This window comes from Pteropus vampyrus, unplaced genomic scaffold (genome assembly GCF_000151845.1).
Source record: "Pteropus vampyrus isolate Shadow unplaced genomic scaffold, Pvam_2.0 Scaffold135, whole genome shotgun sequence".
Classification (NCBI taxonomy): Eukaryota; Metazoa; Chordata; class Mammalia; order Chiroptera; family Pteropodidae; genus Pteropus; species Pteropus vampyrus.
This window is the reverse complement of record NW_011888916.1, coordinates 1,740,113-1,763,886: the sequence shown is the minus strand read 5'-3', so window position 1 is coordinate 1,763,886 and position 23,774 is coordinate 1,740,113. Positions and strand designations below refer to the sequence as shown.

General features: G+C 34.4%; 1 protein-coding gene and 1 pseudogene across 1 annotated transcript in view; one reads left to right on the top strand and one right to left on the bottom strand.

The window, feature by feature from the left end:
• Window positions 1–6: 6 nt before the first annotated feature.
• The window catches only part of ZSWIM5 (zinc finger SWIM-type containing 5), a 146,792-nt gene continuing 123,024 nt past the window's right edge, over window positions 7–23,774 (top strand). The window contains exon 1 of the mRNA XM_011367580.1: window positions 7–101. The gene's annotated coding sequence lies outside the window, so the exon portion shown is untranslated. The remainder of the gene's footprint in view (window positions 102–23,774) is intronic.
• Window positions 19,074–19,191, bottom strand: LOC111744440 (annotated as a pseudogene).

The following is a 23,774-nucleotide window of genomic DNA, read 5'->3' as shown; positions in this document are numbered from 1 at the left end:
CGGGCTGGGCGCAGGGGCAGGAGCAGCTGGCGAGGGGCTGCCGTTCCGCCGAGGCATCCGTCTGCTGGACAGCGGCTCGGTGGAGAACGTGCTGCAAGTCGGTAGGTGCTCGCCCGGCTCCTCTCTGGTCCCCGGCCTGTCCTTCCGCAGGTGCTCTTTGGCAGGTACCTTCTCTCTGCACGAGCCCTGGGCCGAGACCCCGGTTTTCTGCCTAACTCTTGTTCCCCTGCCAAAGGACAAACTAGTCACGTAAAAACTTTTCTCAACATTTCCTTCAGGTCCACTGCAGCTCTTTCCCCCACTGGCCCTCTACCCCTCTTTTTTTTTTGTTGTTTGAAGAGCGAATAGGTCTATTTTTTACTCTTCATTCTACACCCCCACACCGAAGGCAAAAAGAATGGGGGAGGAATGCCTTTTTGTATGTAATAATTTCGGGAATGTTTTTCAAATTTAAGTTTAGAGAGGAGAGAATCGTTAGTAAATCTGGAGCAAGCGGTCTTACAAGGAGTGTGTGAGGGACAGGCTGTCGAGGGCAATCTATAGTCTTAGATTGAAACAGTATAATTAACTTTAAAATTGGAAAAAATCAACAAAATACAGTGCATTTCAGACGGTTAAAATTTTCTGCTTTAATATTTTTTCCCTGTGGACCCGCGATATTTGGAAATCTAGGCTGCGGACTTAACAATAACGGAAGATGGAAATGTGACAGCTTCTCTTCTCCACACCCCCACCACCCAAGGAAAAAAAAGCTACACAATCTGGAGTGGGGGTGGGGTCTGTCTTCCTTGTCACACTGGGGTAAATCAAAAGCTGGTCACGTTGGGTTTTTCAAATGCTTCTTATTTAACAAGTCTTCGTATTTGCTTTTGTTTTATCTTTGTGGGAAAATGAAAAATGATTTCTTTTGCTTTTACTCCTCCAGAGCTTCTAGTCAGTTTGTTAATCTTATGAAATATACAGTAGTCCCGATTCGTGGAATGGTTAGGGAGAAAGGAAAAAAAATGACATTGTTTAACATTGACTTGGTACGTGGAAAATTGAAGCACTGATTTTTTTTTCTATCTGGATTATTAGCATTCTGGAAGTGCACATTATCTTTATGCATTTTATTGTACAGAATACGCTCATATTTGTTGAAAAAAATGTTGATTTTTGAAAGGAGTTAGAGGTTGTTTTTAGAATTAAGCAAGCATAAGAACACACATACACATGCACTCCAAACATCTCTCTTCTCCCCTGGTGAAACTAACATATTTGATTTTTTTCTTTTGAAGAGTAGTACATTGTGGTGTTTCATATAATCTACTTCTGGTTATTGAGAATCACTGAATCCTGTGTTTCTTTTCAAAACAACAGTGTATCACAATTTGTTTTGCAAATGTGAAATGTAAATTTATCTACTTTTATACTGTGTCAAATACAATGACAGTGGGTTGAGAAAGTTTTGTTTATTTGAAAAAGGCTAGTCTTTGTGTGTATTTTTGAAAGAATGAATTGAATGATCAGATAATTAAGATGTACAGCTTTAACACTGAAATACTGAAAACATGAAAATGAACATAGGCATTTATTTCTCTATTAGTCTGTAAACTTTATTCTTTGTATGAGTTTAGCTCAGTTAACTTTTAAGATTCTCGTTTAAAATATTTTAAATTGAAAAGTGTCAATTTAGTGGTCGTTTTATAGTTAGAAATGGATTTTAAAGACTTCAAACTTGAGGGAACAAATGAGGGAAAGGAAGAATTTTTTAAAGAGGTATATATTTTGAAAGTGAATATAATGTCAAGTTCCAAATGAAATCAGATTTTCCGGGTGATCCAGGTCATGTTTAAATCAGATATTTTTCTTTCATAATACCATAGTTGGCATGCTTATTGGGGGTAATGAGCTTTGTATGATAGTTTCCGGGTCTGGAGAAAAGACACATAAGATTCTCATTCTGGATTTTATAGATGAAGGTAGGAGAATGAATTAATCACTTTTAGTTGTGTAATCCTATTTGCGAACCACGAGCTGTGTAATTATTATTTTTCTGACCTTACTTTATGCTAATGAGTGTGGAAGAGAAAGATATTCCATTCTGTATCATTATGAGTGCTGTTTCTTGGCATGAACCACCCACCTTTTAATATGTAAAATTAGAGACTCATCACTCATCTCAAACTTAAAATGTGAGTATGTGGCTTAATCTAGAAGATAGGTTTAATAAAAGTATTACCAAAAATTGAGTAATACTTGATTATTCTTGCTATATACAAATTATGCATATGATATTATTTTAATATTTTTTCCCTGTGGACCCGCGATACTTCATTGCAAACTCAATTCAATTACTAAGGGGTGCTAATTAAAAATTCTACATATTTCCTTCCTGTTTTCTAAGCCATAGTTATAACCTCAGAATTGGGAAGTTAGTCAAAGCTGATGCTTTAGTAAGGAAGGAAAGGTAGGGCATTTCTATAACAACATCCTTTTAAAGAAAAGATTCATAAGGGGATTTAACTGGAAAAAAAACAAAAAGACCTTAAAATAAAAATAAATTTTTATTTATTTTTTAAAAAATAAATACATTTAAAAAGTAAAAACTGTACAACACAAAACAAATAAATTAGACAACACCAACAAAAAACTTGTACAAAAAGTAAGTATATTAAATTCAGTAAATTCTGATTACTTTCCACATGGAATCTGGTGATGGGAAATCATGGACTGGCTAAAAAGCAAGTACTCTGTAGGTAACATCAAATTTTAAATCACAACTAAAACTTTCCCAGCTTGATGTAAACAAATGGGAGAACTATAAGTTTTAAGCTCAAAGGATACATTTCTTTTACATAACAGTACTGAATCAGAAGTATTATTCCTTTTAAAAGGAGAAAATTGTAAATTAGTCTTTCCGTAGACATCTGTAAGTTTGAAGCTGTGTGAATAGACTTACAGTCTGATCACTCAGTATTATGAAGGTAATAGAGTTCAGATGTTTTAAGTATCTGCATTTTAACCTGTTTGAGAAGCCCATGAAAATAGCAATAGCATAAACCTTGGGAAAATGCTTATTCAGGAGTCTGCAGATGGAATAAGAATAGGACAACGGTAATTTACTAATAATTTTAAGACGTGGACCCTTTTTGCTATCCATATTTTAAATTAATTTGTCTTTGATAAAATTTAAAGATGTGTGCCTTCTCAGGGAAATCTGAATTGATTGAGGGAAAAGAAGCATTAACAATTTTTCTCTCTTAAATGCAGAAATATTTTATTTAGTTAGATTAGATATTTAGATTTTTAAAAGTTGGGTTAAGGCATGCTAGGGGCCTTCTGTGCAGGTATATCCTAATTATATAAATACCCAGAAATTTTCGTAGATTCTGACAGTCTGCTTCAACAAAACTGCATATTTTTGGTCTATACATTTTCTAATAAGCATATAATTTGTCCTTGGATAGTCTTCAAGACTAGAGTCACAATCCTGTGTGTCTGTCTTCACATGGCCATTTTATAAGGACAGCAGTCATATTGGAGTAGGGGCCCACTTTACTCCAGTATAACTTCATTTTAACTAAATACATGTGCAATGACTCTATTTCCAAATAAGGTCATGGTCTGAGGTACTGGGGCTTAGGACTTCAACATGTCATTTTTTAGGGAACACAACTCAACTCATAATAGCTTTTCATACTTGTTTCTTGTTGTGTAACAGTTTCATGTGAATTTTAAACTTTTTTACATTGACTATGGCTTAAATTTTAAAATCACTGCATTCATTTAATTAGGTAAGCATTATTTTAATGTAATTGCTTTAATTTGTATAATTAATTATTAATATTTTTAAAATGTGTGGAACTTTTTTGACAAATGAGTAGTCATTTAAAGGTTAAAACTGTCATTCTTTATGAAAGATTATGACTATGCAATTCAGTACTCAGGGTATACATGCATGCATGACCAGATTACTGTGGGATATTGTTTTTATGCATAGCATTTATAAGTCATCTTTAGAAATAAGTAATCCTGAAAGCATATGAACCATATCTTACCCAAGTTACATGATTTAGAATTAGAATTTGATAATAGCAATAGACTACAATTCGTTCCATTTCTTTGTTAAAGTTCTCACCGAGTTCATCTACTCTTCCCCTAAATTCATTGAGCATTACAGTCCATTCCAGATTACTTTTATGTGAATTTTCTGCCTTGTGATTTATTTATATGCTGTTTCTTTCCTGATGTATTGACCACTTTTCACTTGTCATTGAGCTGGTATGTCAAGGAAATCATACTCATTATAATATTAGTGTTATCATTATTATATCATATGCTAAATAACTCTGATACTTTTCATGATCATATATAGTCAAACTGATTAATTCTTCGTTCTCAGTATTGAGAAAAATTGTCCTCCCTCTTCGAATGTATGTGATCCGCCCTAAATTGGTGCTCAGTAAATGTTATTATGAATGAATAAATTGTTAATTAACACTTTTATATTTATGTAGTATGGACATATGTTTTCATTGATTTATATCATTGATTTGTATGTAACTGGAACCTAGGAGATATACTGGCATTTTGTAATTTCTGGATGTTTCTGATTTTTGAAACATTACATAGATTAAAAAAATATCCTTGAAGATTATTATTAACATGATCTCGATTCATTCATTGAACATTTAATCACTTGTTTAATGTGAGGCTCAGTAAGTAATTGTTTACTTGTTTTTGGTGGAAATCATTCCACAATACTTTGTATTTTCCTGCCTTAGAATACAAACACAGGTTGGACACTGAAGCCAAAGCTTTTAAGGACTACATTATGTTGCCATTTTTATGTAGATAGGAGGTTATAAACTGAGTCAGTACCTGACTAAGAGTTTCTCTGAAACCTGTTTTGTATGGTTTTATGTATGATACATGTATTTTGGTCGTTTGCTTGTTTCTCATTATAATGGAGTGATGAGTATGGTATGTAGAAGAATATAATGTTGTTACTTTCTTTAAAAAGACTATTGAAAAGGTAAAGTATCCTTCTCCCTAGTGGTTTTCTTGTGTTAAGAACAGTTGTTTGTATACTTATTATCATTAGTACTTAAGGAAATGCAAATCAAAACTCAATAAGCAGAATGACTAAAAATAAAAGACTTACAATACCAAGTGGTAGCAAGGATGTGAAGCAACTTGAACTCTTCTTACCTTGCTGGTGGGAATGCAAAATGATACAGCCATTTTGGAAAACAATTGTTTATGAAGTTAACCATATATTTAATCATAAGATTCAGCAGCACTATTCTTAATTATTTAGAGAAATGAAAACATGTTCACATAAAGACTTGTACTTGAATATTCAGAGCAGCTTTATTCAGAATAGCCCTGAACAGGAAACAACCCAAATGCCTATCAAATTGCTGAATAGGTAAAAGAAACTGTTGTATAGCCATATGATAGACTACTCTTTAGCAATAAAAAAGGACAAACTGATAGTTAAGCGACTTGGATGTATCTTAAAAGCATTATGCTAAATAAAAGAAGCTAGTTCAGAAAGAGTACATACAAAACAATTTTATGTATGTGAAATTTTAGAAAGCTCAAAGCTATAGTGACAGAAAGTAGATCAGTGGTTGCTAGGGGAGAGAAAAGTAGGGTATGAGGAAACTTTTTTGGGCGATAGAAATGTTCTATATCATGATTATGGTAGTGGTTACATGACTATTCATTTGTAGAAACTTATTGAATTGTATACTTAAAATGAGTAACTTTGATTGAATATAAATTGTACTTAAAGATTAGGTTTTAAAGGAAAAAGTAGTGAGTTTCACTATTCTTAGTGTTATCAACATTTTTAAAACATTGTAGGCAACAAAGCATTATATAATATTACACAAATGTCAACTTTCTTTTCTACTTCAATCTATTCTATCTTTAGATTTATTAATGCATCTCAATGAAAATTATTCTTTACCACTTAAAGAATGTCTATTTTGAAAAGGTCTTATGCAAAAGTATATAAATTCTTGTCATTGTCACCATCAAAAGACACTTGTATAAATGTGATGCCAACATATCATTTTCTTCATGTTTGTTCACTCATTCATTCATTTATAAAACTTATATTTAATATTTTTCAATGTTCTGTGAAAAATAGTACATAATTTCTACATTTAAGGAGTACATAGTATAGAATAAACAGAGAAAATAGCATTTAACACCAGGTTTTGTAATGTTAGAGGTAGTTATGGTGGAGGCAAAGAGTAGGAAGTGATTAACTGGAGAAATGGGAACAGCTGTATATATTGCTCTATCTTAATATAATTTCAATGATGAGAAATATTAAAATTGTCTAATATTACAAAAAGATTGAAAACACTATTTGTTGCTTACAAGTTATATTAATCCTTCATGAAATTCCTTTTGTATTGACATTTCTATACTCTAGTCCATACATGATTCAAAGGAGTAACATTGGCAGGCAGGAAGATGACAAAAATATTACCTGATATTAATAATTTTTCTCAGAATAATTTCACAGATTTCTGTTTTTAGAATAGCTTTGTTATCTTTTATAATCCTTTCTTTCCTTTTTAAAAAATTGTTGCTTTTAGGTATAAATGTATGATAGAGCTAATCAGCAAAATAGATTTTGGTCTATCCATTCATTATTTTATGGTCTGTAAGCAACAGGAAAATGTATTATGTCTTTGAAAACCTTGGAGATAATTATATTTTTTCCCCGTTCATTCATGGTTTTATTGAATGGAAACCTGAAGCATTAATACATTCAGGAAAAGCCAGCCTGTTTTTATTTTGCTTAAATATATCAACACCTGATAAAGTGTCACATGACTGGCAAGCATCAACATACACTGGTGTTAGCAATATAAAATCATTCCCCATGTTATAGCTTACTATAGCGAAAAAATAATCTTGCTAATCTTTTCTCTCACTCAGTATTTATTATTGTACTCTACTATAATATATTTGCATTTATGTATCATTATCACATATAATATAATATATAATAACAATATAATATAATCACATATATTCAGGGACTGTGCAGCAGGTAGCCTCAGAATTCTAGCTTCTCACTGTGTCTGAATTTCTTCAACTGGGAGTGGATAAAGTGATGGTACCAGTGGTAGTTTTGAGGATAAATTAATATGTAAAATATTTAAAATAGAGCCTAGCACTTAAGTGCTATGTAAATATTCGCTATTATTATTTTACCAAAATGGTTGAGAGTATTATTATTTTACCAAAATGGTTGAGAGTATTCTGTGTTACCTTTCCTTCTTCAACCTTCTCCCCACCTCTGAAGCCTTTTCAGTTTGACTTGTGCTTTCACTCACTTTATTAAAATTGATCTCTTAAAGGTCACCAGTGACCCACGATGCCAACACAGTATCCTTTTTCCAGTCCTCATCCTTCGTGACCTCTGTATAGAATTTTCTGTAGTCTACTACCCTTTCCTTTTGAAATGCTTCTTCCTAGGTTTTTGTTTTACTTTGTCATTCTGGTTTTCTTTCTATGTTTCTTCTTTATTCTCTTACCCCATAAAAGTAGGATGTACCTTTTTGCCCCAAGCTTTCTAATGTAGCAATCTTATTTATTTCTATAGCTTCGATTACTGTTTTGTGAGCATAAGGTAGCATCATATATTATAGTGGTTTCAGTTTTGTTTACAGCAAACCCACCTCATTTTCAGGCAAAATCTTAGATGGTATTCAAGTTTTTGCAGCAGAAAAATTTGAGCTATTTTGGGGATTGAGATGGAGTCAGCTTTTTCCCTTTGAATCTCTGATGTACATCCAAATAATCTTATTTTGAGATTTGGAGTCAGGAGATCTGCCTTAACTTCTCTATTGTAAAAGTATCAGGATTTTTGCGAGATTCTAAATAAACTATGTTAAAGTTCTTTATAAATGTCACTGTGCAAATAATGTGACTATTAAGTCTGCATTGTTGTTTTTCTCTTGAATTCAAGATCAGCATGCATATTTATTTGCCTGCTAGATATTTCTAAATGGATACCCTACTAGCCACTCAAAATCAACATACCTGATAAGGGATTAATGTCCAGAATATATAAAGAATTACAACTTAACAACAACCTGATTAAAAAAGGGCAAAGGCTTTGAATAAACACGTCTACAAAGAAGATATGCAAATGGACAATAAGCACATGCAAAGATGCTAAACATCACTAATCATTAGGGAAATGCAACTCAAAACCACAATGGGGTACCACTTCATACCCATTAGGACGGCTATTATCAAAAAAAACCCCAGAAAATAACAACTGTTAGGTTATGAAGAAATTGGAACCCTTGAGCTTTGCTGGTGGTAATATAAAATGGTGTTGCTGCTGTGGAAAATGGTATGGCAGTTCCTCAAAAAATTAAACATAAAATTACCATATGATCCAGCAATTCCATTTCTGGGTATATAAAAGAATGGAAAGCAGGAACTCATTCAAATATTTGTACACTCACGTTTATAGCAGTATTAGTTACAGTAGCTAAAGGTGTAAGCAACCTTTATCCATCGACATAAATGGATAAACAAAATTTGGTATATACGTACAATGGAATGTTATTCAGCCTTAAAAAGGAAGAAAATCCTGATATATGCTACAGTGTGCATGAAACTTGCAGACATTATGTTAAGTGAAATAAGCCCAATACAAAAGGCCAACAATTATATGATTCTATTTATACGAGCCACCTAGAATAGGCAAACTCATAGAGAAAGTAAAATAGGGGTCACCAGGGGCAGGGGAGAGTTGGAAATGAAGCGTTATTTTTTAATGGGTACACAGCATTTTATCGTGGGATAATAAAGTTCTGGAGATGGATAGTGGTGGTGGTTGCACAGCATTGGGAATGAATTTAATGCTACTGAACTGTATACTTAAAAATGGTTAAATAGTAAATGTTATGTATATTTTACCACTGTAAAAAGCTTTTTTTTTTTTTAGGCCACACATTATATGATTCCATTTATATGAAATGTCCAGAATAGGCAAATCCTAGAGACAGAAGGTAGATTAGTAGTTCTTGTGGGCTGGGGTAAGGGAAGTAATTGCTAATGGGTGTGGGGTTTCCTTTTGGGGTGATGAAATGTTCTAAAATTAGGTAGTAGTGATGGTTGCACAAATTGGTGAATATACTAAATACCACTGAATTGTACACTCTAAAAGTGAATTTTATAGTATATGACTTATATCACAATAAAGCTGTTATTAAAAAGCAAATATTCCAAATAGCAAAAAAAAAAAAACAAAACCAAAAACAAAAATCAAAACAACCTTCAAAGACATTATATTTTTTAGAGAATGAAGTCTAAATTCCTAAGCCTTATTTTTGGATACCTGGGTTCAAATTCATTTTGCCACTTTCTAGCTGTGTAACCTGGATGACAAATTACTTAACCTCTCTGGGCCTTAGTTTCTTCATTTGTAAAATGGATACACAGTATTATCTCAGAACGTTTATATCATAGTTAAATGAGATAAACTATTGGCAGTCAGCTCGGAATTTCTTACACATTGTAGGGGTACTATGAATATTAGTTCTCTTTTTTTCCCCTTCTTTGAATCTTAACAGTCTATGTAACTATTCTTAAAAGGGCCATTTGCTTGTTTACTTAGGAGAAATTAAACTTTCTTTCCACTTTAGTCCTATGCATTATTTCACAATTGTTCACTGAGTACCTATTATGTGCCTGGCTCTGGTCTAGCCATTAGAGATGTGGCAGAGAATAAAATAAAGTTTCATGGAACATACATTTTAGTAAGGAGACAGATAGTACTTTCCACTTTCAGTTTTTGTTATAATCGTTACAGATGTTATCTTCTCTTCCAATCTGCTCGTGCTTCCAGGGCAAGCAAGGACTGTGTCCTACAATGTATTCAGCATCCAGCATAATACTTAGTAGGTTTCATAATGGACTTTTAAGAGGTCTTTGTGAAACTGAATTGAGAACATTATCGTGTTCATTTCTATGACTTTCATAATAGTGATTCCCAGCACTAGCTGTTTTACACATAGGTCACTTACTTGAGGAGCTTTGGTAAAGTACAGATCCTGGGGCTCCACTTTTGGAAATTCTAGTTGAATAATACTGGAATGGGGCTCAAGAATCTGTATTTTTGATAAACTCTCCAGGTTTACATGTTTGGGAACTACTGTTCCATAGCACTAACCACAGTGCTTTACATAGAAGGTGATTAGTAAATATTGGTTGAATTGATTTATTGATCGATTTATACACTGGTTTATTCCACACCAGGTTTGGAACTTATGGGTAGAATTGAATTAAGTGGATAGACTGGATTCAGGAAAGAGTTATATGAAAAAATCTTTAATCTCAGCAATTTGCTGGTATTAGGAAAATCACTAATATCTATCCTTTGTTTTAAAAATCCTAGTTCTTAACATAGTTTATTCAAAATAATTCTCTATATTTTAATAGATACATAAGTTTTTGAAAAAACATTGAAAGACTGAAAGGATTTACATCAAACTGATAATCTCTGTGAAGAGAAAGGAGAATGAGTGGTAACTAAGAGGAAATTTATTTTAATCTTAATTTTGTTTGGATTATTTTATGATGAGAACCTGTTTATGTATTTCTTGTGTAATAATGTAATTAAAATAAAGACAGTATGGTTTATTCAGATACATTTTTTGGGGGGGGGGGTCAAGATCTTTTGCCCTTTTAAATTAACATGAGTTAGAAGTCCTCTTAACTTTATAAACCTGGTTTTGGTCAAGGGTTCTTGACCTGGCATCAGTAAATGGCTTGTAGGGTTCCATGAACTCCTGGAATTATTTTCAGATTTTACAAACATGGACTTTTGAGAGAAGACAGCCCATAACTTTCATTGGCTACTCAAAGGGATCCATGATTCAAGTTCAGGAACTAATTTATGCAGAAGAATATCCTTTATTAAATAAAACTTCTGCAATTCCTCTACTGCCTTTGAGCCTTGATGTATATAATATGGGTGAATGTGATTCAATTAACTTTTCTTATTCTGCATGTTTTCAGGTTATGAATTAAATAGTTACTTTATTTTCTTAAAGGTTAAAACAGCTCTACTATTTGTTACTTCTGCTAGTTAAATATTTCATTTGACATCTCTGATATATTCATCCTGTTCTACTATTTATCTAAATGCTGCTATATATATTGCTTTTTTGTTGTTTCAACATAATGATGGCTTGACATTATTGTGCCAGAGACAACTGAGTTTTAATGATTTTCTCTAGCTAAAATAAAATAATATCCTATGAAGTTACCGAACAGGGTAGGTCATAGCTACCTTTTTATTTGAATCTTCCTATGGAATCAGGTTTTTTAGGTTATGTTCCCTGAGAAATAGAATCTGAGATGGAGATTTGCTTGCAGAAGGTTTATTGAGGAACAATACTTGTAATAGAGTGAACGAAGCAAGTTTAGAAGAGCAGAGAGATTGTATTGATGCAGTTGCAACAGAGACTTTAGTCTATCCTTTTGGGAATTGTAGAGCTAGGATGACACCTCAGAGTTAGTTGTCCAGAATTGGATGTGGGCTGACCTGAGGGGATGGAAGCATGACCTTGAGTAAAGCCTTTTTTTTCCTGTGGTAGAGATGGAGATGAACTCACACTTCTTCCCAGCTGCAGGAAGTGCTTGCAGCAGAGAGCTTCCAGCTGTCAGCTGGTTCAGCATCTGCCTCAGCTTTAGAGAGCTGCTCCACCCAAAGTCACGGTCTTCTACGGGCAGCTTGCAAATGGCTGAGCAAGTTGGAATTATAAAGGTCCAATTATTTTGGCCTAACGTGAAACTCATTGACAGGTGATACTTGCTCCAGAGAGCTGTACTTGGTGGTCAGGCCTGCATTGTAGTTTGACTTCTTCCTCTTCTTAGTCTTGCTTCTGTTGCCTTTCTTCACAGATATTGATTTCTAAATAAGTATCCTGCATCCCAAACTCCATCTCAGTGTCTGCTTTCAGAGAACTCAACCCAGGATACTTTGGTTGAGGGCAGTTTGTGGAGGAAGACTTAGTTGTGAGCTGCTAGCAGCTAGCTCTGTCTCTTGGAAGTTAGAGGAGTGAATGCTTTGGTTCTGAAGGGAATATCTATCTGGTCATTGCACTCCTTGTGCCTCTTGAACTCATTTCATATAGTAAATTCACCCCAATGCAGGAGCAACTTCTCTAGCATTATTTGGTCTTTTTTTTTTCTGGGGAATTTGCAAGAGAAAGGTTAGTAGGCCAATTACAACCTCTGCAGCTACAGCTAGTCTCCAGATCACAGCTGATACTCACTGTCTCCCTCCTTTAATCTCTGTTCTAGATTCTTGGCCAGAATCTTTGCTTGTCTAGGTGGCTTACCAGATGGGCTGACTGTCATGAGTGAGGAGCCTGAGCCTAGTTACCATGCCCTTTTAAAGCCTTGGCCACTGTACTTGTTCATTTACTGTCGACATTGGGCAGGGGAGTACCAAGACATGCCCCGTGATAACCTGGGTGCTAAATGTCATCTACTCCCTGATGTTACTTTTCTTTGTGTTGGTGAGTCTATCTTATAAACACCATATGTTGCTAAGGTAGCACATTATGTGACATTAAAATCAGGTCTATTATGTAGTCTTTAAAGAGCAAATAAAACATTATTGAATCTACTTTATTAATGTTTCTTTGATACATTATCAGGGTGCTAATTGCAGAGGCTTATAGATTGTCTATCTTTTGCAAATATTATTAATATATCATCAGGATAATTAGCAACAAAAGAAGTCACTCAACCAAAATCTTATGTTTTTATGTCTAGTATCTTAATGTAGTTTTATTTAGAGCTTATTGAGTAATGAGTGGTTTTCTAGTACCTACTCCCCATTACCTATTCACTTAGAGGTTAGGATTAAAAAATTGAGGAGTTGGATTTTATCTTACTGCAATTATATAGCCATGTGATAAATATGTCATTTAGCAAACCATCAAGACAAATTAACATTGCTGGAAAGTTTTAGTAAGGAAGCTATCTTCCCTCTGCTTTGGGCCCAAGGCTGCCTATGAGACTCATGTGCACTTGCTTGCTCCCTCGCTCCCTCGCTCCCTTGCTCCCTCGCTCCCTTGCTCCCTAGCTCCTTCTCTCTCTCTTCTTTCCTCCCTCTCTCCTTCCCTCTCTCCCTCCCTGACACTTTTAGTAAGATATAATTCACATACCAGACAATTCACTCATTTAAAATGTATGATTAAATGGTTTTTAGTATATTCAGGGATATGGACAGCTATCACCACAGTCAATTTTAGAACATTTTCATCATCACAAAAGAAATTTTGTGCTCTTTAATATCATTCCCCATCCTCCCATCCCTTCTAGCCCTTAAGCAACCACTACTTTCTGTCTCTATTCCTATTCTGGAAATTTTGTATAAATGGGAGTCTTGCATGATACCACTACACCAGAGATGCTGTTTTTTTATATAAATGGAATCATGTGATATGTAGTCTTTAGAGACTGGCTTCTTTCACTTAGCATACATAATGTTTTCAGGATTCCTCTGTGTTGTAATGTGTATCAGTACTTCATTCCTTTATGACTGAATAATATTCTGTTGTATGGATATACTTCATTTTGTTTATTCATTTATTAGTTTTTGGACTTTTGAGTTGTTTCCTTTTGGTTATGAATAATGCTACCATGAATATTCATGTACAAGATTTTATGTGGACATATGTTTTCATTTCTTTGGGGAATAGAATTGTTGGGTCATGTGATAACCCTATGTTTAACTTTTTGAAAAACTGCCAAACTATTTCTCCAAAGTAGCTGTACCATTTTATAATCTAACCAGATTTATATGAGGATTCCAGTTTCTCTGCATCCTTATCAACACTTGTTACTATCAATCTTTATTATTGCCATCCTAGTGAAGGCAAAGTGGTATTTCATTGTGGTTGGTTTTGATTTTCAGTTCCCTGATGACTAATTATGTGGAGCATATTTTCATGTGTTTATTGTTCATTTGTATATCTTCTTTGGAGAAAGGACTATTCAGATCCTTTGCCCATTTTTAAATTGGGTTATTTGTCTTTTTATTACTGAGTTGTAACAACTCATTATTCGAGATACTAGTCCTTTATCAGATATATGATTTGCAAACATATTCTCCCATATTGTAGGTTGTCTTTTCACTTTTTAAATAGTATCCTTTGAAGAACAAAAGTTTTTAATTTGGATGAAGTACAGTTTATCTCTTTTTTCTTTGTTGCTTGTGCGTTTGATAGGATGTCTAAGAAACCATTGCCTAATCCAAGGTCATGAAGATTTACTCCTGTGTTTCTTTCTAAGAGTTTTATAGTTTTAGCTCTTATATTTATGTCTAGATTCCATTTTTGAGTTGATTTTTTTATATGATATTATTTTTAATTAATTTATTTACTTTTGTACATGATATTAGAAAGGTCTTCAACTTCCTTCTTTTGCATGTGGCTATCCAGTTGTCTCAGCAGTATTTATTTAAATGACTATTCTTTCTCCATTGACTGGTTTTGTCACTGTTGTTGAAAATTAATCGACCATAGATAGGTTTATTTCCAGACTCTTTATTTCATTTCATTGATCTATATGTTTGTCTTTATGCCAATAACACACTGTCTTGATTACTGTTACTCTGTAGTAAGTTTTAAAATTGGAGATGTGTGAGTTTCCAACTTTGTTCTTTTTCTTTTTCCAATTTTATTGAGATAACTGACATATAACATTGTACAAATTTAAGGTGTACAGTGTGATAATTTGATACACATATATTGTGAAGTTTTTTTTTACCACAGTAAGATTAGTTAACATCCTTCACCTCACAAAATTACCATTTTGTTGTTGTCTTGGTGGCGAGAACATTAAAGCTCTACTCTCAGCAACTTTCAAGAATACAATACACTATTTTTTTAAATTTATTTTTCAATTATAGTTGACGTACAATATTATATTAGTTTCAGGTGTACAACATAGTGACTAGTGATCACTGATAGGCCTAGTACCCTCTAATACCATACAATTATTACAATATTATCGTCTCTTTTCTATGCTGTATTTTACCTGCCTATGATTATTTTTATAACTGGCAATTTGTATTTTGTAATCCCTTTCATCTTTATCACCCACCCCCAACCCCTGTCCTATCTGGCACCCAATAGTTTGTTCTCTGAATCTATGGATGTGTTTTTGTTTTGTTTGTTTATTTACTTTGTTTTTAGATTCCACATATAAGTAAAATAATAAGTAGATCCACTTATGTTGTCACAAATGCTAAGATTTCATTCTTTTTTACAGCTAAATGATGTTTCACTGTATATATGTACCACATCTTTATGCATTTGTCTATAATGCTGTAGTGAACATAGGGGTGCATATATCTTTTCGAATTAGTGCTTTAGATTTCTTCAGATAGATACCCAGAAGTGGGATTGCTGGGTCATATAGTAGTTCTAATTTTAATTTTTTGAGGAAACTCCATACTGTATTCCATAGTGTCCGCACCAGTTACAGCCCCACCACCAGTGCATGAGAGTTTCCTTTTCTCTACATCCTCACCAGCATTTGTTTGTTGATTTATTGATGGACAGCCATTCTGATAGTGTGAGGTGATATCTCATTGTGGTTTTAATTTGCATTTCCCTGATGATTAGGGGCATTGACCATTTTTTCATATGTCTATTGGCCTTCAGTCTTCTTTGGAGAAATGTCTACTCTGCCCATTTTTTAACTGAATTGTTTGGGGGTTTTTTTGATATTAAATTGTATAAGTTTATATATTTTGGATATTAACCCCTATCAGGTTAACATTTCTTGGAATCTGGTTTAGTGGTAATGAAGTCCTTTAGCTTTTTCCTGTCTGGGAAACTCTCTTTATCTCTCCTTTCATTTTCTAAATGATAGCCTTACTGGGTAGAGTAGTCTTAGTTGTAGGTCTTTGCTTTTCATAACTTTGGACATTTCATGCCATTCCCTTCTGGCCTGCAAAGTTTCTGTTGAGAAATCAGCTGATTATCTTATGGGAGCTCCCTTGTAGTAACTAACTGCTTTTCTCTTGCTACTTTTAAGATTCTGCCTTTGTCTTTAACCTTTGGCATTTTCATTATGATGTGTCTTGGTCTGGGCCTCTTGTTAGGGACTCTCTGTGCTTCCTGGACTTGGTATGTCTATTTCCTTTGCCTGGTTAGGGAAGTTTTCAGTCATTATTTCTTCAAATGGGTTTTCAATCCCTTTCTCTCTTTCTTTTCCTTCTGCTAATGTTAGTATGCTGGATATTGTTACAGAGGTCCCTTAAACTAAGCTTATTTTGGGGGGTTTCTTTTTTCTTTTGGCTATGTCGATTAGGTATTTCCCACTACCTTGTCTTCCAAATTGCAGATTCGATCCTCTGCTTCATCTCGTCTGCTGTTGATTTCCTCTAGCGTAGTCTTCATTTAAGATATTATATTCTTTATTTCTGACTGGTTCTTTTTTATGTTTTCTATAGCCTATGTTATGTTTTCTATTTCATTGTTCAAGTTCTTAGTGAGTTAATCTATTCTTTCCCTAAGTTTATTGAGCATCCTTATAACCAGTATTTTGAACTCTGGTAGATTACTTGTTTCCATTTCATTTAGTTCTTTTTTCTGGAGTTTTGCCTTCTTTTTTCATTTGGGACATGTTTTTTTGTCTTCTCATTTTGGCTGACTTCTGGTGTTTGTTTCTAAATATTAGGTAGATCTGCCTCATCTCCTGGTCTTGACGGAGTGGCCTTATGTAGAAGGGGCCCTGTGGGGCCTAGTAGTACAGTCTCTCTGGTCAGTGGAGCTGGGTGCTCTGGGTATGTCCCTTGTGTGGGTTGTATGTGACCACCTGTTGTATTTGGCCTTCAATTGCTGTTGGCACATCAGTGGGTGAGGTTGACCCTCGTGCTGGCTGGTTGCAAGGTCTGTTTGTGACAACAGCATTTAAGTTGCCTTGAGATGGCTGTCCCATGGAGCCGGAGTTGCTTTAGCAGGGTTCTGTGCCAGATGAATCTGCCTTTCAGGTGTGTTGTTTTTGGAGCTTGTGGGTGGTGCTCTGGTGTGGGTTGAAGCTAGCCACTGGGTGTGTTGGGTCTGGAGCCTCTTGGGAGGTGCTCCAGTGCAGGCCAAGGTCAGCTACTGCTTATACCAGGCTTAAGGTTGCTTGGTAGGAGCTACAAAGTGATTTGCATTTGGTTGCCACTTATGCTGGACATGGAGGTGTGGGAGAGCCTATGCTGTGGCTGAGGACAGCTGCTACTTGTGCTGGGCTTGGGAATATTTTGGTAGACACCACTATGTGGGCTGAGGCCAGTTGCCATTTGTGTTGGGCTTGTGGCTGCTTAGTTGAAGACATATTCCAGGCCAAGACTGGCTGCTGCTTATACCAGACTTAGGGCCACCTGATGGAAATTTTAATGCAAGTTGAGACTCGTCGTTGCTTATATTGGGCTTGGAGTCACTTTGCAAGAGCAACAAGGCATGCTGAGGCTGGCCACTGCTTCTTTGGGGTTTGTGGACTTTTGAGAGATTTTGGGAAAGTCTGCAGGGTGAGCCAAGGTAGGCTGCTTTCATGGAGATGCCACTGGAACAGGCACGGGTAAGCAAGTTGAGTTGCGTAGGATCTCGGGATCAGCAGGGTTGGATGAATGGTGTTAGGTTAATAAAGAGCATCAATTTGGCTCCTGCCTGTGATGGGCCAGCTGGGTGCGAGGAGAGCTCCACAGAGGAGCACTTCTGTCCTGGAGAGAGTTACTCCCAGGCACCTGCTAGCACTTCTGTCCCTGGAGAGAGTTACCTCAAGTCCTGCCTCTCCAGACCTTGCCCTGAATTTTGTCAATTTAGTTCCTCCCTGTATGTCCCTGGAGCTTTTTGAACTGCTGACCCTGTGCTGGAACTTAAAGTGAGTCATTTTGTGCCTTTAGGAGCAGCATGTCTCCATCTCCTGCAGCCCTTTGTATCTCTGGGACACAATCCCATGTGCTTTTTACAGCCAGATGTTATGGGGACTCCTCTTTCTGCCACTGATGCCCTGTGCTAGGGAGCCTGGTGTGGGGCTGGGACCCTTTGCTCCTTAGGAGGTACTCTGCCAAGATATCCTTCCCATTTCTTAATCGCCACACCATGAGTATGGGACCTTCTTGTTCCACATCTCCGTCCCTCCTACCAGTCTTGATGTGGCTTCTTCTTCATATCCTTAGTTATAGAGATTTTGTGTAGCTAGTCTTCAGGTGGTTCTCAATTGTGGTTGTTTTATAATTTAGCTCTAGTTTTTATGTGATTGTGAGAGGAGATGAGTTTACCTACTCTGCCATCTTGCCTGGAAGTTAACAATATAGTATTATTGAATAGCCATCATGCTGTACATTATATTCCTGGGACTTACTCATAACTGAAAATTTGTACCCTTTGACTAACATTTCTCCATTTTCCCCACCCCTCAGCTATTGGCAACCACCATTCTATTTTCTGTTTCTATGAGTTTGATGTTTTTAGATTCCATATGTAAGTGAGATCATATAATATTTGTCTTTATGACTTTTTTCACTTAGCATAATGCCCTCAAGGTCTATCCATGTTCCCACAAATGGCAATTTTTCTTCTTTTTTTATGGCTGAATGATATTCCATTGTATATAGAAACACACCACATTTTCTTTATCCATTCATTTCTTGATGGACATTTAGGTTATTTCCATATCTCGGCTATTGTAAATAATGCTACAGTGAATATAGGAAGGCATCTCTTCCAGGTAGCGATTTCACTCCTTTCAATATATATGCAGAAGTGGGATTGCTGGATTATATGGTAGTTAAATTTTTAATTTTTTGAGGAACTTTCATACTGTTTTCCATAGAGGCTGTACTAATTTACATTCCTGCCAACAGTGCACTCAGTTCCCTTTTTTCCACATCCTTGGTAACATTTAGTTCTTGTTTGTTTGTTTTTTTAATTTTTTTATATTTTTTTAGGCAAGGCAACCCTTGGTTGACTTCACAGATTGCAAGGACCTTATCAGCTTACAAGCCTTTATTTTTTTATTTTTTACACTTACAGCACCTGGTCTTCCTAGGTGGTCTCCCATCCAAGTACTAACCAGGCCCGACCCTGCTTAGCTTCTGAGATAGACAGGATCGAGCTTGTTCAGGGTAGCATGGTCGTAGACTATGAAGGAACTTTTTAAATTTTATGTAGTCCCACTTGCTTGTTTTCACTTTTGTTCTTGTGCTTTTGGTTTCATATCCAAAAAAAATCATTGCCAAGACCTATGTCAAGAAGCTATTTTCTTATATTTTCTTCTTGGAATTTTGTGGTTTCTGGCCTTACATTTAAGTCTTTAATCCATTTTGAGTTAATTTTTGTGAGTAGTAACATAGGGGTTCAATTTTTCTTGTGCATGTGGATATCTAGTTTTCTTAACACCATTTATTGAGGAGATTATGCTTTTTGCATTGAGTACTTTTAGCTCACTTGTCAAATATTAGTTGACCATATATGTGTGGGTTTATTTTCAGGCTCTTGATTTAGTTCCATTGGTCTGTGTGTCTGTTTTTTTGCCAGTACCATATACAGTTTTTATTATTGTTTTTCAAGATTGTTTTGGCTATTCTGGTTCCCTTGAGTGTCCATATAAATTTTAGTATCAGCTTGTCAATTTTTTCAAAAACCAGCTGGGATTTTATAGGGATTGCATTGAGTCTGTGGATCAAATTGTACAAATGGTTATTGCCATTTGTATTAATTTTCTATTGCTGCCGTAACAAATACCACAACTTTAGTGACTGAAAACAACAGTTTTAATATCTTACAATTCTGGAGTTCAGAAGTCTGAAATGGGTCTTTCCGGGCAAAAATCAAGTTGTTGACAAAGCTATGTGCCATCCAATGGCTCTAGGGGAAAATCCCTTTCCAGGCCTTTTTCCAGCTTCTAGAAGCCACTAACATTCCTTGGCTCATGGCTCTTTCCTCCATTTTTGAAGTATATTACTCCACCCTCTACTTCCATTGTCACATTTCCTCTCTCTAACTTTAAGCCTCTTGCCTGCCTTTTATAAGGACCCAATGATTACATTGGACCCATTCAGATAATTCAGATAATCTCCACATCTCAAGAGTTTTAACTTAATCACATTTGCAAAGTCCCTTTTGCCAAGTTCTAGGGATTTAGATATTGATATATTTGAAGAGGGTGGGCATTGTTCTATCTACCATACCATTTTAACAAGACCTAGTCTTTTGATTCATGGACATGGCATGTTTTCCCACTTATTTGGGTCCTCTTTAATTTCTTTCAACAATATTTTATAGAGTGGAAATTCTGTACTTCCTTGGTTGAATTTACTCTCAAGTATTTTATTCTTTTTTTAATGCTATTTTAAGTGGAATTGTTTTCTTAATTTTACTTCCAGATTATTCATTGCTAGTATATTTAATTACAATTAATTTTTGGTAATTGATCTTATACTGGTATGATAGATTTTTGTATATTGATCTTGTACCTCTAACCTTGTTGAACTCATTTATTAGTTCTGTCAATAGAGATAATTTTTCTTCTTCCTTTTCAATTGGTAGCCTACAGTCTTTATTTTTGCAAGTCACAATACTCAGTATTATTTGTGCTATAGAATGCATTGGACTAAGGGAGATGTCCTGTTTTCCACTGAACTTGGAAATGTTTTAATGTGCTATTGTGTTATTTAATGTGCTATTGTGTTATTTAGGGTTAAGAGAATTTAATCCTAAGGAAGCAAGAATGAGAGAAAAGGGAGTGAGATAGGGAAGGAAAGGAGCGGTAATATAAGGGTGTGTTACAGAGTTGGTTACTGTTTGGTATCAAGTGCGAGTGATTGCTCAGTCTCCCTGAATTGCCTTATGGAAAGGGCAAGGAGAATATCTGCTGCCTTCCATTTTTTATTTAATAAGATTCAGAACTGGGAAATATTTTGTTATTAAAGATATATTTTGCATATATTTCTCTAATTTTAATCATTATTGGTTTTACAGTTTGGATTGTAGGGATTGTAGGATTATAGGAATTGTTCATTTACTGCTGCTATTCTGCATAGCCTACAAATTTAAGTACCTTAAATTCCCTGTGTGTGGTATGTTTTTTTTTTTTTTTTCAATTATAAACTGAGAAAAGGAATTGGACATAGTTCATAATCTTGTTATAATCTATGAAACTCTTAATGGTTGGAAATATAAAATAAGTAAGAACAAAGATCTAGTACATTTCAGAAAAACATTTTTTTTCTTTTTCAATATCATATTCTTCTTTCCTATTTTCTGTACTGTTTATTTTTTTATTTTCTGGATAGGCTTTAGGAATATAGGAATCACAGTGTAGCAAAACAACTAATTATAAGATATCATAAAATGATACTTGCTCTTCCTCTTTCCTCTTCTTTCTTATCCCCGAACTCTTAACCATTCTCTTTTCTCTCTTCTGCCTTACTTTTCTGAAAAATTCAGTCCAAACCTGGGGGAAGCAAGAGAGAAAAGGAAGTGAGACACAGGGAAGAAGGGAAAGTGACAGCACCAAGTGGCAGCAGCCTAAAAGGGAATGTTGAAGCCCAGCAACACACTCTTGAATGGCCTGCAAAACTTTGGTAATCTAAAATAGTTGGACTGTAGAACCAGAGAGTAGAATGGTAGTTGTCAGGGCCTGGAAAGGGGTTATGTTGGTCAAAGGATACAAACTTTGAGGTATAAGATGAAAAAATTTTAAGGATCTAATGTACAACATAGTGATTATGGTTAATAATACTGTATTGTATACTTGAAATTTACTAAGAGGGTAGATCTTAAGTGTTCTTAACACATACACACACATACAGATGATAACTGTGAGGGTGATGGGCACGTTAATTAACTCGATTGTGGTAAGCATTTTATACTGTATATATACATTAAATCATGTACATCTTAAATAATGTACAACTTAAATCTACAATTTTTATTTTTCAATCATACTTTAATAAAGCTGGAAAAAATTGGAAAATATTCCCCCTCCAAAAAATTATTTGAACTGTACTTGCAATTTTTCTGCAAATTTGAGTTTGTTTTAAAATAAAAAGGAATAAATATAGTTATGTTGTATTAACTTTAATTGTATTTCCATATTACCTGTTTACTTTGAGCTATTTAAGCCAATATTTTTTTGTTTCTTAGCTTACATTTCAAATCTGTTATTTGAATAAGAATTATTTTTTAATGTTTTAGTTTTATTTCATGTTTATTTTAAAGGTTAATTTATCAACAGTACAAACATACGTAACTCATCATTCATTTTAAGTGATACTTGGTTATTTCTTATTCAAATTACAAACTAAGGTTTTGAGTTTTTAAAGAATAATTTTATCTTGATTGTATAATCTTACAGTCTTCTAATTTTAAAAACTTTGTAAATATTGACATTTAACATAATCTCACTTTTTTTGCTTAACAATGGCGACAATAATATTAATAGCTAATACATAGTGAGCATTTACTATGTGCCAGCATCGTGCTAAGTATTTAACATGTTTTAACGTATTTAATTCATACAACAATGTTTTGAGATATGTACTGTTATCCTAGTTTTACAGATGAAGAAATGATGCCCACTTAAGAAATTTGTCTAAGTTCACATAGCTAGTTTAAGTGGCAGAGCTGAGGTTAGAACACAGGCAATCTGATGCCTGTGTCCAAGATCTTAATCATTAGGTTATATTCAGTTATGCGTTGTGAAAAATAAAATGAACAACTTAAGTCCAAAAGAGTGATTTTGAAGATAAAAAAAAAATCAATTAAATGAAGATATTATATAGTGAAATTATGTTTCCTTTTCTGTCCATAAATTAAAAAATTCAGATATAGGTTTTGTATATAGTGTGTGACAAATCTTTATTGTCTTTAATAACACCCATTGCCTTCTTTGTTATATCACACCTTTAATGCACAGACTTAAAAAAAAAAGCTGGTGCTGTACTAGAACAACAACTATTGTTAATAATTTAGTGTATTAAATTCATATATCATAGACCTATTATGTATTCATAAAAGATTAACTTTTTCTCCAGTAGTACAAAATGGCTTAAATTTGAGTGTTATAATTTTAACACAAGGAAATAATTCATTTTGCAATATAGATAGAAAAACCAAACAGGTGATTTTATAAATGGGGAATATATTATTGATTTTATTCACATTATTTTTGTTTGCCTATATTATTTACCCATAGCAATTTAGATATTCTCAGTTTTCCTTTTGTTTACAGAAAATGCTAGAAAGCAGTAGATTTTAACAAAGGAAAAAAAGAGACAGAACCTTTGGAAGTTTTACTGAGGAGTGGTCTATAAAACTCATTTTAAGAATGATTTATAGATACAGAGAACGTTTTGATTGTTGCCAGATAGGAGGGGATTTAGGGGGTGGGTGAAAAACAGGAAGGGTTTAAGTAAAAATTAGTAGTTACAAAATAGTCATGGGGATGTAAAGTATAGCATAGAGAATATAGTCAATAATATTGTACTAACTATGTATGGTGTCAGGTGGGTACTAGATTTATCCAGGTGATCACTTTGTAAGTTAATAAATATCTAATGACTATGTTGTACACCTGGAATTAATATAATATTGTATGCCAACTGTAATGGGAAAAATTTTTTTTAATTGATTATTTTTTATTATTATTTATGCCTCTAGCACATGGTCTTCCTAGGTGGTCTCCCATCCAAGTACTAACCAAGCCCGACCCTGCTTAGCTTC